The sequence below is a fragment of the Accipiter gentilis genome, chromosome Z, assembly GCF_929443795.1.
Source record: "Accipiter gentilis chromosome Z, bAccGen1.1, whole genome shotgun sequence".
In the NCBI taxonomy this organism is placed as follows: domain Eukaryota; kingdom Metazoa; phylum Chordata; class Aves; order Accipitriformes; family Accipitridae; genus Astur; species Astur gentilis.
This window is the reverse complement of record NC_064919.1, coordinates 33,542,293-33,556,310: the sequence shown is the minus strand read 5'-3', so window position 1 is coordinate 33,556,310 and position 14,018 is coordinate 33,542,293. Positions and strand designations below refer to the sequence as shown.

General features: G+C 42.7%; 1 long non-coding RNA gene across 4 annotated transcripts in view; it reads left to right on the top strand.

Annotated features, from left to right (window-relative positions):
- The window catches only part of LOC126036507 (uncharacterized), a 38,528-nt gene that overhangs the window by 2,046 nt on the left and 22,464 nt on the right, over window positions 1-14,018 (top strand). For all 4 annotated transcript variants that reach the window (XR_007505168.1, XR_007505170.1, XR_007505169.1 and 1 more), the window contains exon 3: window positions 1,029-1,212. This is a non-coding gene — a long non-coding RNA (uncharacterized LOC126036507). The remainder of the gene's footprint in view (window positions 1-1,028; window positions 1,213-14,018) is intronic.

The window sequence follows — 14,018 nt, the reverse complement described above, 5'->3', positions numbered from 1 at the left end:
TTCACTTAACACTAAATAAATACAAAATTAAGAAGAGATCTCAGCCTTTATGCATCAAATTATTAATCAGCCCTTAACTGGCAATGGTTAGGGTAGGAAAAGCAAACCTTCCACTGGGGGCAGATTGTTCCTTTATTGTGCAGAGTTTCTTGATCCTTTCCTGCTTCCTGTTTTGGCAGCTGCCAGAAGTGGGCAGCAAGGCTTCTCCAGCATGGCCTTTCACCTGTTCTTACAGCTGTCTCAGCTGTTCAGTCTTCCTCATCTTGAATGTTATCTTCTAAGGAAAGGACTTTTCGTTCCCTGTGTTTGTGACGGGAGACTGACCTTGGATAGCACCCCTAAAAGCTGTGCATTGTGAGAGGCCAGGCTGACGCACAGGTTTAATAATATAAATAGTAATTCTGCTACACCTTTTTATTCTCCTGTGGAGCAACTTGCTACCGTTAACCTTTTCCAAATCTTACCTGTTTCTCCCCAGAATGACTCTCCAGCTTCTGAACATCATGTTCAATATGCAAGGCTAGATGTTTCACTACTAACATGCTTCCCCATGTGTTATTTATTATTCATAAACTTCCTGTGTTTCAGTGTCACTCTGAGTTAGCACAGTTTTTCATATGGTTATTTACAGCTTTGCACTGTGGCACATTTTCAGTAAGAGGATACTTTATAAACACACACAACATACACACAGAGTAACGTGCATATCTTGCATGTTGAAGTTCAACTGTCTTTGGATAAAATGTCTGAAAACAGTAATGATGTTGTATTAATAATAATAGACATAAGACTCTATAAATAAATACTCTATCACATCTATATATACACTGAATAATTTATTGACGATTGAATTGGAACTACTGTAAAAAATGACTGACCTACCAGCCTAAATAAAGGTTACTAGAGAGTTCTCTGGATCCCAAAGAGTACTGCTGATCACCTCAGTCCTAGCTGGTAGTCCCTTCAGATCAATGTTAGGATGTCCATCTGCATGTTCATAGCTGATATATGTGTGTCTGATTGATCAGCCAGGTCTGCCTGCTGAAAAAAGAGTATCCATGTTCAACAGAAGATGACAGAACTGCAAGCCACTTGGCCATATCAGTCCATCACCTAAATCAGTCACTGCAAGCAAGTTGGTCTGTCAGCCTCAGTGAATAGCAAAGTCAGAACTTCATGGGACTCTACTGCAGCTGCTGACTATAAAGTATGGTAGGTGCCACATGTTTTGAATCTCTGGGTGTTAGTTTTATCTTCAAGCTTTGTTAGTCAGATTTTCCTTTTTAATTGCCCAAATTAAAATTTATCACAGTTGTTTTCAAGTGTTGTTTTGGTGGATTTCAGAACAGGTGTGTAAGATTTTGTGGGATAACACAGACCTGGGACATGTGTTCCTAACACTCTCTTCATGACCGCAGAGTGAACTTTCTGTGTGTTACAGGGGAAGTAATTTATGGCCAGATCCTGCCTCCAAAGAGGGGTAGGGAGATTTGGTCCAAGGTTCTAACTCAAAAGGGAGCTGAGGGGCTGTGCTTGCTGGGTGCCAGTTGGGAGCGGGCACTGTCATGACTGGCAATGAAGACTTGCTTTGCTCAGTGTGCACAGAGCTGGACGTTTGCAGCAAGGTGCAGGGCAGCCTCTTAACTTTTTGTGTTGACTCAGTGGCACAAAGGACGACAGAGCTATTAATTAGCTCTTTCCAGGCTGGAAGCTAAACTGTGTTTGTAAAATAGATGGACATCTTCAGCTTATGCCACCAAAGTGCAAAGCAATGCATTACTTTATTGTCTGCCTCTCCTCCCACACTGCATTTATGGTAAGATATATGTGTTATTTCAATGCCAGTGTGATAAATGGTTGTCATAGCTTTAACTATTCAGTCATGATAACCTCATGATTACCATGTGTAACCTCTCATAACTTATTCTGTTGCCTAGTATGTTTTTTTTCTGTTTCTATAGGGGACATTATGGACTATAAAATCTTTTTACAAAAATTGCTTTACATATGGTTACTAAGAATACATTAGAAATTAGAAAATTGAAACTCTGAAGATGCAGCCTATCATGTTTCTTTCTGGTCCTTCTTCTCTTCCATTTGCAAGTTCCACCAGGATGTGTCTGCATGCCTGAGGCCTGCTGTTCTCTTACTTTCACAGTATTTTATGTGGAAGACTCATCTCTACAGGGAATGTATGGAAAATACTTTAAAGGAACACATGTTGGGAAAGGCCCTACACCAGGCTACAAGTTTGGAGCTGACTGGTGGCTGGACAGTGATGAATGTCTAGAGATGCTGCTTCAATGAGTGACATTTAAAATAGGAAGCAGAGAGGTTGGGAAGAAAATGTAAGAAGTTAAGATAGAGAAAGCAAACCCTATGCTAGAAGCTGGACGTGTCTTGGCAGCTGTTAGCCCTAGGAGTTTTGGATTACGGGAAATTAAGGGAATTGAGACAACAATTTCATTTGCATTAAATGATCATGGGATAGTTAAGGTTGGAAGGGACCTTGGGAGGTGCCTAGTCTGGCCTGCTCAAAGAAGGGACATCTCTGGGGTCAGACTGGGTTGCTCAGGGCTTTGTTCAGTCCATGTATCCTGTATCAGCAGGATACAATGTTTGTTTAATGTGAGCACTTCAACAAGTTTTTCAGAACTTGTTTGTTTCTTGGCTCTGTTCCCTTGTCCTGGCTTCAGGTGATGCTGGGGCATCTGAGAAGACCTTTTCAGGGCCCTATGAAGAGTCTTTATTACCATTTTAGTTTAAAATGCTCCAGGATATGAATAAAAAAGAGTGGTTTCTCTGTGCAGTAGGATTTAATATTTTCAGTCAAGTGGTAATTATGTGAGGAACATTCTTTGTTTACAGGGCTATAGAATAAGGCACAAGGTATTTTGAGGAGAGGTCAGATGCTTGCTGTGGCATTTGTAAAATCGGTTATTTGATAAATTACTTAAACAAGGACATCTTTCCTTTGCTTATTTCACAGAATTGTTCAATTATGACCAATTTGCAGAAAATATACCTGATGCTTTCCTAACTGCTGTCCTAATGGTGGGACCTGGATGGTATTTTATTGTGTAGGTTCTAGGAAATTGCTAACTTAATGGTAAAAGATTGCTGAACAATTTGCCAGCCAAAAGGACTCTCAAAATCCTTCTCTTTGGGCTTTCAGATTATTTTGAAGTGTGTTCCAGTTTAGTCTGAATATTTGATGTACTACCTTATCCTTGAAATCAGGGCTGTGCAAAGGCTTAAGGCTGATGCATCTCTTAGCTTCTAGTGAGGCCTTCAGCACAGCACCTGAGCAGAAATCATACACCTCTGCTTTGCCTTCTGCTGAAAGATGAACATGCTGCAGAAAGATACCAAGAACTTCAAGAGGTCAGCAGGCCCTGTTCCAGGTTGAGGGGAAGGAGAGCTAACTTCCTTGTGTGGAAGAAAGAGGATTGCTTAGCTGTGTGTTCTGTTGTTTGACATTGTACCTTCCAGTGAGTTGGGACAAAGAACCTTTTCACATCTGAAGGGAGGAAGTATGGTGTCCCAGGTTAGTTGAGATGGATCAGATGTAATCTTTCTTGTTCAGTTATTGAATCAGGTGTCTTGTCAGTCTCATGCCCAGATCCAAATTTAGGTACCGGGCTTGACACGGGGATCTTGAAAACTCCCTATGTTGATGCTGCTTTGTCTTAGAGGAGTCTATCCTCAGAATATGCCTTACTTCTGAATTTTAAAGTTTTCCATGCACCTAAATCATATTTTATCCAATGACTGTTTCGTGTCAAGGTCATAACCTGCTCTTGAAGGAGGGACTGGAAGTCTAGCAAGTGTCCTGCTGAACTGTGTTCCCTTTTTGGGTGCATCTTTTTTAGCCTAAACAACCTTGAATTTCCTAGAGAAAGAAACTGCAAGGCAGGAGTGGAGGGGGAGAGCAGGTCACCACTCAAGCCAGAGTTGTGTTACTGGGAAAGTGTATCTTAAGATCCCTTCCAATCCCAATAATATGGGAATCATTCCCCTGCCCCAGTGCTGGTCTGTGTCAAAAAAAGATGTGGTGGGAAGGTCTTGCTTGCATCATGACTTCTTCCTTTGGCTGCATTTTGGGACAAGGAATAATCTGGCTTTGTCCTTGAAAGCCAAGGCCATGGTGAGCCTGCCTTCATGGTGGGAGATTTCTCCTATGTAGATCTGCAGTCTGGGAAGTACCTCCCCGCTGCCTGAGGGCTTGGTGTGGGGAGCCATGATTCCTGCTCTGGCTTGGTACCAAAACTGCTGTCCCAGCTGCCTGCCACACCTTGTCCCTCTGAGAGGTCTCTGTCCTCAGCTCAGCTGCTTGTCTGATTTTTCCCTAGCTTGTTATTGCAAGTGATCCCCATCAAAGTGCATCCTTTTTCATGTCAGTCAAAATCACTTAGAGGTGTAGGTTAGTGAGTGGTGAGCAATGAAGCCAGAAGAGCTGAAGAAGCAGCAGCTGGTGGGGGAGGGGATGTGCTGTCCTTTGTGTCTGTGGCAGCAGCTGCTGGGGGGACTTGACTTTCCAAGGAGGGCTAAGTTCCTTGATGACACAGCACTGCCCTTGGTGTTTCTTGTTGGCTAGTAGATTGCTGCCTTCTCAGCTCCCTGCCTGGCTACCAGGGTCCTCAGGGTGAGCCACCTCCAGCAGCCTTGCACCTCCACATGTGCATCGCAGGGCTGTTTTGGGTGTAGTCTTTAATTTAGCTCCTGCCAGAGCTGCATTCTTACTCCCTTGAGGAGCCAATATTGCAGCCTGCCATCTCATGTTTCAGATCCTGACTTGCCTGGTCTGTGTGTTAGAAGTATTGTGGGGTGATGATGGGCAGCACTGGGCTTTTCTTGAGTCCCTGAGACATTCGTAGGCTACTTTTAAGGGATTGGTGAAAGCTAACCTTTTGACAGGGGACTTAAATTCACTGTATAAGAGTCTGCAGCACCACTGGAAATATTTTAAGGTTAAAAAATGGGTGGAATTGTTGGCAAATAATGGAACACAAGTGACTTCATAAGTCAGCCCATGAAGGCACACATCATGTACCTATCATGGCACTCATGAGCAACTCCCACTTTTTTCTTGAAGTCTTTGGCTGCCTGTTGGAGGCTGCGCTGACCCTGATGGCTCTGATTGATAGAAACCTCCTGACTGCCTCTGTGCTAAATGTATTTTATGGCCAGCTTGCATGCATTTGTTCTATGCCAACATTGTCCTTTAACTTAAATGGCTTTTCTTCTTCTCTGATGTTTACTCTCTGGATATATTTATAGACAGCAAACATACCTCCTCTGAGCTTTCATTTTGCTAGATTAAACAGACCAAATATTTTCTCTTTTTTTTTTTTTTTTTTTTTTTTATTAAAAACTTTATACTCTGCAGTTTGAGTTCATCCTTAAACATATAATGATGACAGTATGCTGCATCTTTTATGGTCTTACCAGGGCCCTGAATGATGGTATTAGAGCTTCCTCATCTCTAGTGAAAAGTCCTTGACCAATTATCCTAGAATTCGTGATTGCTTTTTACCCAGGTCCTTTCCATAGGAGGCTATATCTGTACCTAGTGCACCTCATTCTTTCTCCTCCACTGTTGTTCTTGTCTGTGGGGCTGCCAGTTGGTGGCACTGATGACCTTTCCTCTTGTTTGACTGACTTTTCCCCCCTATCTCTGTTATTCCAGTCCTGAAGGTAATTCAGCTTTTGCCTTTCTGATATTTTGAACGTCCTCTCTGTTGACAATACTATTGTGACTTCTGCTCCTCAGAGAACCTTATTTGTTACCTCCACTCAGTTCACTGTACAGCCTTCTGTAATCTCCCTCTTAGCAAGCTCCTTCCTCACTTTTCAGCTCTTGTACCCATTTCTGCCAGCTTAACATTTAGCTTCCCACATAATGCTGTTTCATGTGCTTCACTGAAGTTTGGAGGGAGAGACAGTTAGGGATACCACCTAAGGAGAGTGGAGTGTTCAAAGTCTGGGAGGCCTGTGCTGTGTTTTATCTCTGCTTATTTTAAAATGTTCTTTTATTACCCTCCCTGTCCCCCCAAATTGTTCTGGTGCCTGGTATAGATCTAAATAATGTACCCAGACTTCTTCTTACTTATTTCAGAAGGGGCAAATGTATGTTTAAATTTGTTTTTCTCCACCATATTCCAAATTTTTGTTATATGATGATTATCCCCACCCTCCAGGTTTGCATCTGCTCATCCTCCTGTAACACTAGGTTGGAGCTGTCCATTCATCTCAGTTTGAGTCTGTGAAACTTTGTGAGTTTAGGATCAGCTTTGAGTGAGATAGCTTCCTTGTCTTCAGTGCTTTCTTTTCCATGGGCTGCCCTGCCTTTGCTTTAGACTTGGTACCATCTTTATGGAAAACTTGTCAGGGCATTCATGCAGGATGCTCCAAACTCCTTTTTTTTTTTTATTCCTTTCTTCTTCTTTCCTTATCTTCCTATTTACATAACTGGCAAGCTCTTTTTCTTGTTAAATCTTTTGTGCAGTGTATCTCTGTTTGACTCTTGGTAATTCTCACTTTGCTTTCCAACTCTTGACCATATTTGTGGGTGAGGTTTTCTTCCATTCTTGCTCTTCTGCTTCCATGTGCGATTTAGAGGTGGATTTCCAGTTCTCTTCCTTATCATTCTTACCATTCTTCTGTCTTTCCTATATTGTTTTTTTTCCTTCATACAGCCTCTCTTTCTCTTTCTTTCTCCTGTTAGGCGTGCTGCTCCTTTCTTCCTGGCCATCCCATCTCCTTCTCTTATGTAATTCTCCTCCTCATTTTCTGGGTGCGAACAGTACCTCAACTCTAGTGGGACTACCTCATTCCTCTAGTGGGAGTCTTTCTTTGCAGCATCTTTTTTGCTCTGTGCATCGACCAGAGAAAAGATCTATCTTGTTCTGTGTATCTTCATGCATCTTCTTTCCTTTCTTTTCTTCTGCTATGGCTGCGTATTCCTGTTGCTTTTCTCAGGGATTTTTTTTCCCCACAAGAAAGCTGTCAAGGATTCTCAGCATGCCTCATCCTTCTCATCTGCTGTTGATGTCTACAGTTTTTTCAGGTCTTCCCATCAGTGTCATAATTTCAGATTTTTCTTTCTTGCCTTCATCTTCAAAAGCATGGAAGTTCTTCCCACTGCACTTACCACTTACTATTTTCTGTTTGCTGGATCCCTTCATTCCCAGCTATTGACTATTTAAATTCCTCACTCAGTTGTCAAGCTAATTTTTTTTTGCTTCAGTTGCTATCTCATAGAGGTATCTCATGCCCTAGAACCTCTTTTGTGGATTGCCTTAGAGAACAGAAGAGTGTGAAAAACAAGTGAAAGTCTTGCCTTTTTTTGTGTGTTAATGCTGGGTTATTATTGCTGGCTGTCTTGTGCCAGAGCTCAGGATAACAACATTTATGGCAAAAGCTTTGTAGCTATGTGCTGTCAACCCTTAGGAAGAAGATTTGGATTTGCTATTTCCTGTTATTTGGAGGATGTTCAAGCTGTTTATATCTATTCTTGTTGAGATGGTGATATTAAACATTGAACTAGAATGGGGAAAGAAGCTCATATCGATCAACAGAAACTGGTTAGGCAATATCCCAGTGTGCTTGTATTTAAGTTCTTTCCCTAGATCTAATCCTACTGTCTTTCAAAATGGGTCTGTGTTTGTCCTGGTTTTGGCTGGGATAGAGTTAATCTTCTTTCTAGTAGCTGGTATAGTGTTATGTTTTGCATGTAGTATGAGAAGAATGTTGATAACACACTGATGTTTTTAGTCGTTGCTAAGTAGTGTTCATATAAGTCAAGGATTTTTCAGCTTCTCATGCCCAGCCAGCAAGAAGGCTGGAGCGGCACAAGAAGTTAGGAGGGGACACAACCAGGGCAGCTGACCCAAAGTGACCAAAGGAATATTCCATGCTATGTGATGTCATGCCCAGTATATAAACTGGGGGGAGTTGGCCAGGAGGGGCGGATTGCTGCCTGGGGACTAACTGGTGACTGGTCAGTGAGTCGTGAGCAATCGCATTGTACATCACTTGTGTTTTCCAATTCTTTTATTGTCATATTATTATTATTACTATTTTCTTCCTTTCTGTCCTATTAAACTGCCTTTATCTCAGCTTGTGAGTTTTACTTTTTTTTCCCGAATTCTCTCCCGCATCCCACTGGGTGGGGGGGAGTGAGTGAGCGGCTGCATGGTGCTTAGTTGCTGGCTGGGTTTAAACCACAACAGTGTTGTAAGTGAACTAATCCATGCTGTCATTTGGTAGACAGTGTGTTTCTTTGATGGCAGTAACCCTGGACAAAGTTGCAGGTTTCAAAACTGGAATGCTGTACAGATAATTCTTTTTTCTTGGGCACGAGAAAACCCAGCTGCAGTCTTGGAGCTGACAGCCAGGAAAGACCAACTGATACGAGTCCATCATGTACACTGACTGTGCCTTGGAGGAGAAGGAGTGGTTTTAAGTGCACAAAACCCAGCATGAAACCCATTTCCTATTGGAGTCATAGGTGGTTGAACAACTACATTGATACAGATTGCTGTAAGGGGCTCTGAAGTAGCCCCCAGCCCTTACCAGCTTCTTGGGGAGATGCTGAGCTGATTTGTCTGAAGCAAGCTCTCAAGGCACAAGAAGGTGGGCTGAAGATCCTGAAAAGACTCAGTTATCTCTGACTCTTTTCTGGGGATGTGGGCTGATTCCCCTTTCCCCTGATAAGGCTCTTGTTTAATCAGAATCATATTCTGTATCCCACTGTTACCATTTAGAGAAACAATGTCTTTGGGTGATGGGTTTGATTTTTCCTTTTTCTTTTCTCTTAAACCCTCCCTATAAAGCACTGCCTTCTCTGAGCCTGACACAGCTTTCTTGGCAGTCACTGGCACTAGGCCAGGTGGCTGTGCTCAAATACATTGTTTTCCTGATGTAGCACATCAGGCAGTGGTTTTGTGAGGCATCTGGACCTGAACATCAGGTCATCATCAGTCACATCTCCCTTGGTGACCTCAAGCAGGACCAACTTCCTGACAGATACAGCACAGTGTTTCTTAGCCTCTTTGCCCACTTGATCTCACTGGCAGTGATGTTTTCTGTTAGCCTGCAAGGACTGCAGATCCTGGAGTGCCTGTCTGTGAAGAGGGTTTGTGCTTGTAGGGGGAGGGACGGGTGTATGGGCCCATGTGCTCTCTGTGGGACACAACTGGAAGGAGGAAGGTGGTGGGTGTCTTTCAGTAAGTGAGTGTGGGGAGAGAAGGGAGTCCCGTGCAGCCCCTTGCAGGTGCTCTCAAAGGGATGGTGTGAGCAGTTGCTGCTGTTCAGCAGTTGGCACTGTCTGCTTTTGCTTTTGTGCATATCTAATATGTTTTTTCTTTAAATCATCATCGTGCTCCATATTATACGTGCTGTTTGTAGCTATTAAACATACTTGTTTTGAGATAACTCTTTGCAATATGGCACATACATAATTGGGTATAATTAACTCCAATTAACCATATTAAGTTTTTCAACACTTCTCCTGCCATATCCTGAAGCTGGCTTTAACAGGTTTTGTGACTAACAAACCCACATTTGCAGGTTCAAGTTATACAAACTCATGCATATTCCAGGTGTTCCCTTTTTCATTTCAGTACTGTGCCTTTGAATCCGATCATTTGTTTTTCAGTTGTCTGCATAATTAACTTGCAGCCTGGAGGACTCCTTCCCTCTGAGAGCATGATTCTCACAGTGCATCTTTGGTGCTCTTCACATGACACTGCTGGGGAGCTGCTGATCATGATGGCATCTCAGTGCCCGGTTTACAAACTCCTTAGCTTGCCACAGGTAGTTAGATGAGTACATGCTATGTTTGATAAAGGCGTAAGTACCACATTGGTGAATAACCTTTCTTATTTAAACACTGAGCCAGAATTTTGGCTTTTATTCTTTTTAAAGTCTGCTTCTCCCTACCTTTTCTTTTTAGTATTAATTTTGTTGTTGCTTTTGTTGTTCTTGTTGGAAAGTGCTCTGAAGTGTCATGCATTAAGTTATATAAAACAAGTGATTGATTGAAAGACAAATGCAGTTTGGCAATAAGAGAAAGATGCTAATGCAGTTTATGTGTGAGGACCATACTGTGGCATATTGCGGCACCCTCTGGTGCCCAGCACCCTGCATCTCCAATGAAGGAAAATCGTCATGTTCCCTTGCAGCTCAGCCTAGCATTTGAAGGTGGCTCATGGTCCTCTAGATGTTGGCTAACACATTTCTTAGCATATTGCCTCCTAAAGAACAGCTGGAAACAGCAAGACTGCTAGTGTATATTGCAAGGTCAACCCCATGTCCAGTTCATGAAAAACAGAAAGTGCATGCACAGAAATGCTGACATTGGCACAAAAGGGTCTGTCAGTTGGGCTCCATACAAAACAGTTTCTTGAAATCTATGAAATAGTTCATAACTCCCCAGTTTTTCAAGGCTGCATGGTTATTAATTTGCTTCAGGTTATTATCAAGCTGTCACTGATTTTAATGGGCCTTGGATCAGACAGGCCTTAGTTTTTATGTGGTTTCCATTACAGTGTTAATTGACTTAGTATGCAGATTTAGCTATGAAGCTTAGAGATTTCATTTAGTTTTTATAATTTAATTGTGGAAACGTGGCAGTAAATGCAGGTGAGAAGTTATGTGCAATTAATATTGACCCAGGACTACTCAAATGTCAGACACTTGTCTCTGAAGATTCACTAGGAAATCCAATGTGTTAAATAATGATTTTGTATCGTGGCATTTTCAAACAACCTTGGTATTGGCCTATTCTTCCTGAAGCTGTATTCTTCCTGGAATCAGGACTGTGTGAAACCTTGATGTCTGCAAGAGCCAATGCTGAAAGTCAGAAAATCCTGTCACTTTGTGATTCAAGCAGCAGTGTTACCTCCTGCAACTGTTTTTCAAAAATGCTGAAACAACAAATAGGCTGAATTAGCCTTTGTGTGGGTGTGGGTATGTGTGTGTGAGGGCAGGTAGGGGATTGTTTTAATAGCTTTTAAAGGAATATAATTTAGAGCCATTGATATACAGCTCATGGAAAGTTTGGGCAATGAAGTGCTCTTATCACAGCAAATTGTACACCCTTGCCTGGCTTGAAGGAGTCCATGCAATGGTGGGGAGGGGAGTCAGTTTCCCTGCTGGCTTTGTCCTTGGCATAGTCCACAGGCTGAAAGATAGGCTGACTACCATAAGATGTGTTGATATTAGTCTGCTGAAATCTCCATCTGTTTTAGAGAAATGGCCCAAAGTGGCACTGGGGTTTGTATGGTAAGTGGCAAAGACTGCCATATTGAAGAAATGAGTAACCTGTTGTCATATCTGCTGGCAAGATTAGTATTCACAGGTTTAAGGCAAAACTTTCTAGCTGTCTGGATACTGAACTGGGGAGCACGTAGCTTGACAGGGTATGGAAATGGCGTTACTGGAAGTGTCCAATAACAGATTGAGCAAGTACCTGTATAGGTCATTCACGTAGAGCTGGTCCTGATGAGGTGCCTCTTTAGCCTGATTTTATGAGAGGTTGGCACACTGCTGTACTTTTTGATTATAGCTGGTGTTTGATATTTCAAGGAATGAAAAGTCCTTGCTTTGCTGTGGGCTTGGTGTGGATGGAAGAGGAATTCTCCTCACCACAGGCATCCTCAGGCCTCTGGGATGGCCTGTCATCTGTGAACATTCACATGGTGCTTAACATAGCACCCTGTGGAAACTGGGAGGGAGGGCGCAAGACCTTGCCTCTTGTATAGCCCTTGAAATGTGAAGTTTAAAAGCCCTCTAATTACTGATATGTGTGTGGCTAAAATTGTTACTAATACCTTAGGTAAAGAGGCAGAAAAAATGAAATTCTTGAAATAGTTGCTAGATTTAAATTGGAGGTAATGGGGATTGTTCAGGCTGCATCTTCTTTAGATTCACCACGTGGCAAGAGGGGAACAAGCAAGGAAGACAGATTAGAGTGACCTTTGTGCCTTGAAAATTCAGGGGTTCATTGAGTTGAAAGATGCCGTTAGTCTTGTAGGGCAGCAAAACTTGTTTGTTTGAAAACAACACAAAGAGGCAGTGCTAAAAGCATTTCAGCTGTCAGAAGGGACAGAGACAACAGATTGCACAGGTAGAGTGCTAAACTGCATGTTAAAGGCACAACCACATGGGGAAGCTCAGGAATGGCTCTGGTCTGGCATTTCTGGAACGTGTTGCTCAAATCTGTTGTGCATTGTGGTCTGCACAAGACTTGGATGTTTGACTGCTGCTTCATGCTTCCTTTCTGGCTCACCAGCAGCTCCATCATTCATGATACTTCAGTCTTTGGCCTGCCTTGGGAAGCTCCATGTTGCAGACAACAAAATATGTGGTATGTTGTGCCTGGTACTGGATGGGGGAGGAAAGAGAGGTGTCTGTGTTGTGCTGTTACTAAAGGATGTCTCTCCCATGGCTCCCTGTGCTGGAAGTAGTCCCACCTTATAGCTTTGCACTTGAAAGACTGTCCTGATGCATGAATGGACATGCCTCCAATATATGACTCCTCATTCCTCCCTACCCATTCATTTCATCTGTCATGTAACTTAGCCTTGGGAGACAGGGCAGTGGCGGGCAGCAGAAAGTCTATGCCTGAGCATATGCCTGAGTAGGTGTCAGAGAAGGGGTCCCACAAGGTTCTTTGTGTTTTCGCAGCGTCCCCCCTTTCCCATTGTATGTAGACTTTCAGAAAAGAGGGAAAAAAATGTGATCTCTTCCTCCCCCAGTCTCCACCCTGCTTTTGAAAGCAGGCTGAAAGAAACAGCATCTGGAGCAAAGTGATGTCTGAGCCTGCAGCTTATTGCAATTTTCAGTGCATTGTCTCTCCATGTGAAAAGCTGAAAAGCTAAGCTGGGACAAACAGCCCCTAATTGCCGCTCCAGCTTCTCCTGGCAAAGCTCCACTTTGGTCTATGAAGTGAAAAGCTGTATGGGGGACTGCCTCCAAGCATTGGCCCCAGACTGTTGTTTGTTACAAATAGAAGAAAATACCCAGTTACCTAGGATCATTTTGGTGGCATGGTTTGTAGCACATGTGCACACTTTAGCTGCTTCACCTGCTTCAGGGCATCTGACTGTGTTGAGTTACATGTAGTGACTCAGAGGGCTTTCCCTTGGTGGAACATAAAAGTTCACTTGCATCCATCAGCTTATGTAAAAGTTTGAACTATTTTTGAAGTGCATTGCCATACATTTTTAGACTAGCTAAGCTTCATGCACACACTGTTTGCCAAATCCACCACTTTGCTACATCCAGTGAGAGGGTATCAAAATCCCTCTGAAGCTTTTAGAGACTGCAGTGGTGCAGAGTGCTCTGTGAACACAGCCATATTGCTTGTGCATCCAAATCTCAGGGGGAAAACTGCTAATATGTGCATGGCATAATTCCCACTTTCTAAAAGTTACCAAAACCATGAAAAAAGTCTAACTCAGGAGCTACTGCTCAGATTTAGAATGTACTGAAATAGACTAGGGTAGGTCCTTGCAGATTGCAGTCATTAAAACCCTCATGATGTGAGTGTATTCAGTATTACCTTTGCTATTATACAAACTAAAGCTGTACATCTCTCTGCCTTTTCTGGTTTATCCTCTACTCCACTTCATGCCATGGTCCATTTCACTGTGCTTTGACTCCTGGGTCTGTTTTGTCAGTTCCTTGAAGGGTCACCTCTGTGTCTTTTGCCATGAAAACTCCTAAAACAGATTCAGGCTCACACTGAACCCACTTGCCAGGCCTCTGGACATACTTACTCATTAGGGCTGCTGGATGCTCAAACCATTTCCTTTTTCTTCTTTCGCTTCCCTAATCTCTGTTCTTGAAGTGCAACATTCCGACTACAGGACCCATCCTTCTGTGTTGCGAAGGAGCTTTGCACATGCTTGTATTTTTTTTCTGTGCTTTAACTCCGTCAGAAGTAAAATGGGAATGCCTGCATGGTCTAAGATTTTAGTTTTTAAAATTTTTTTTTGTTACACTGGAAT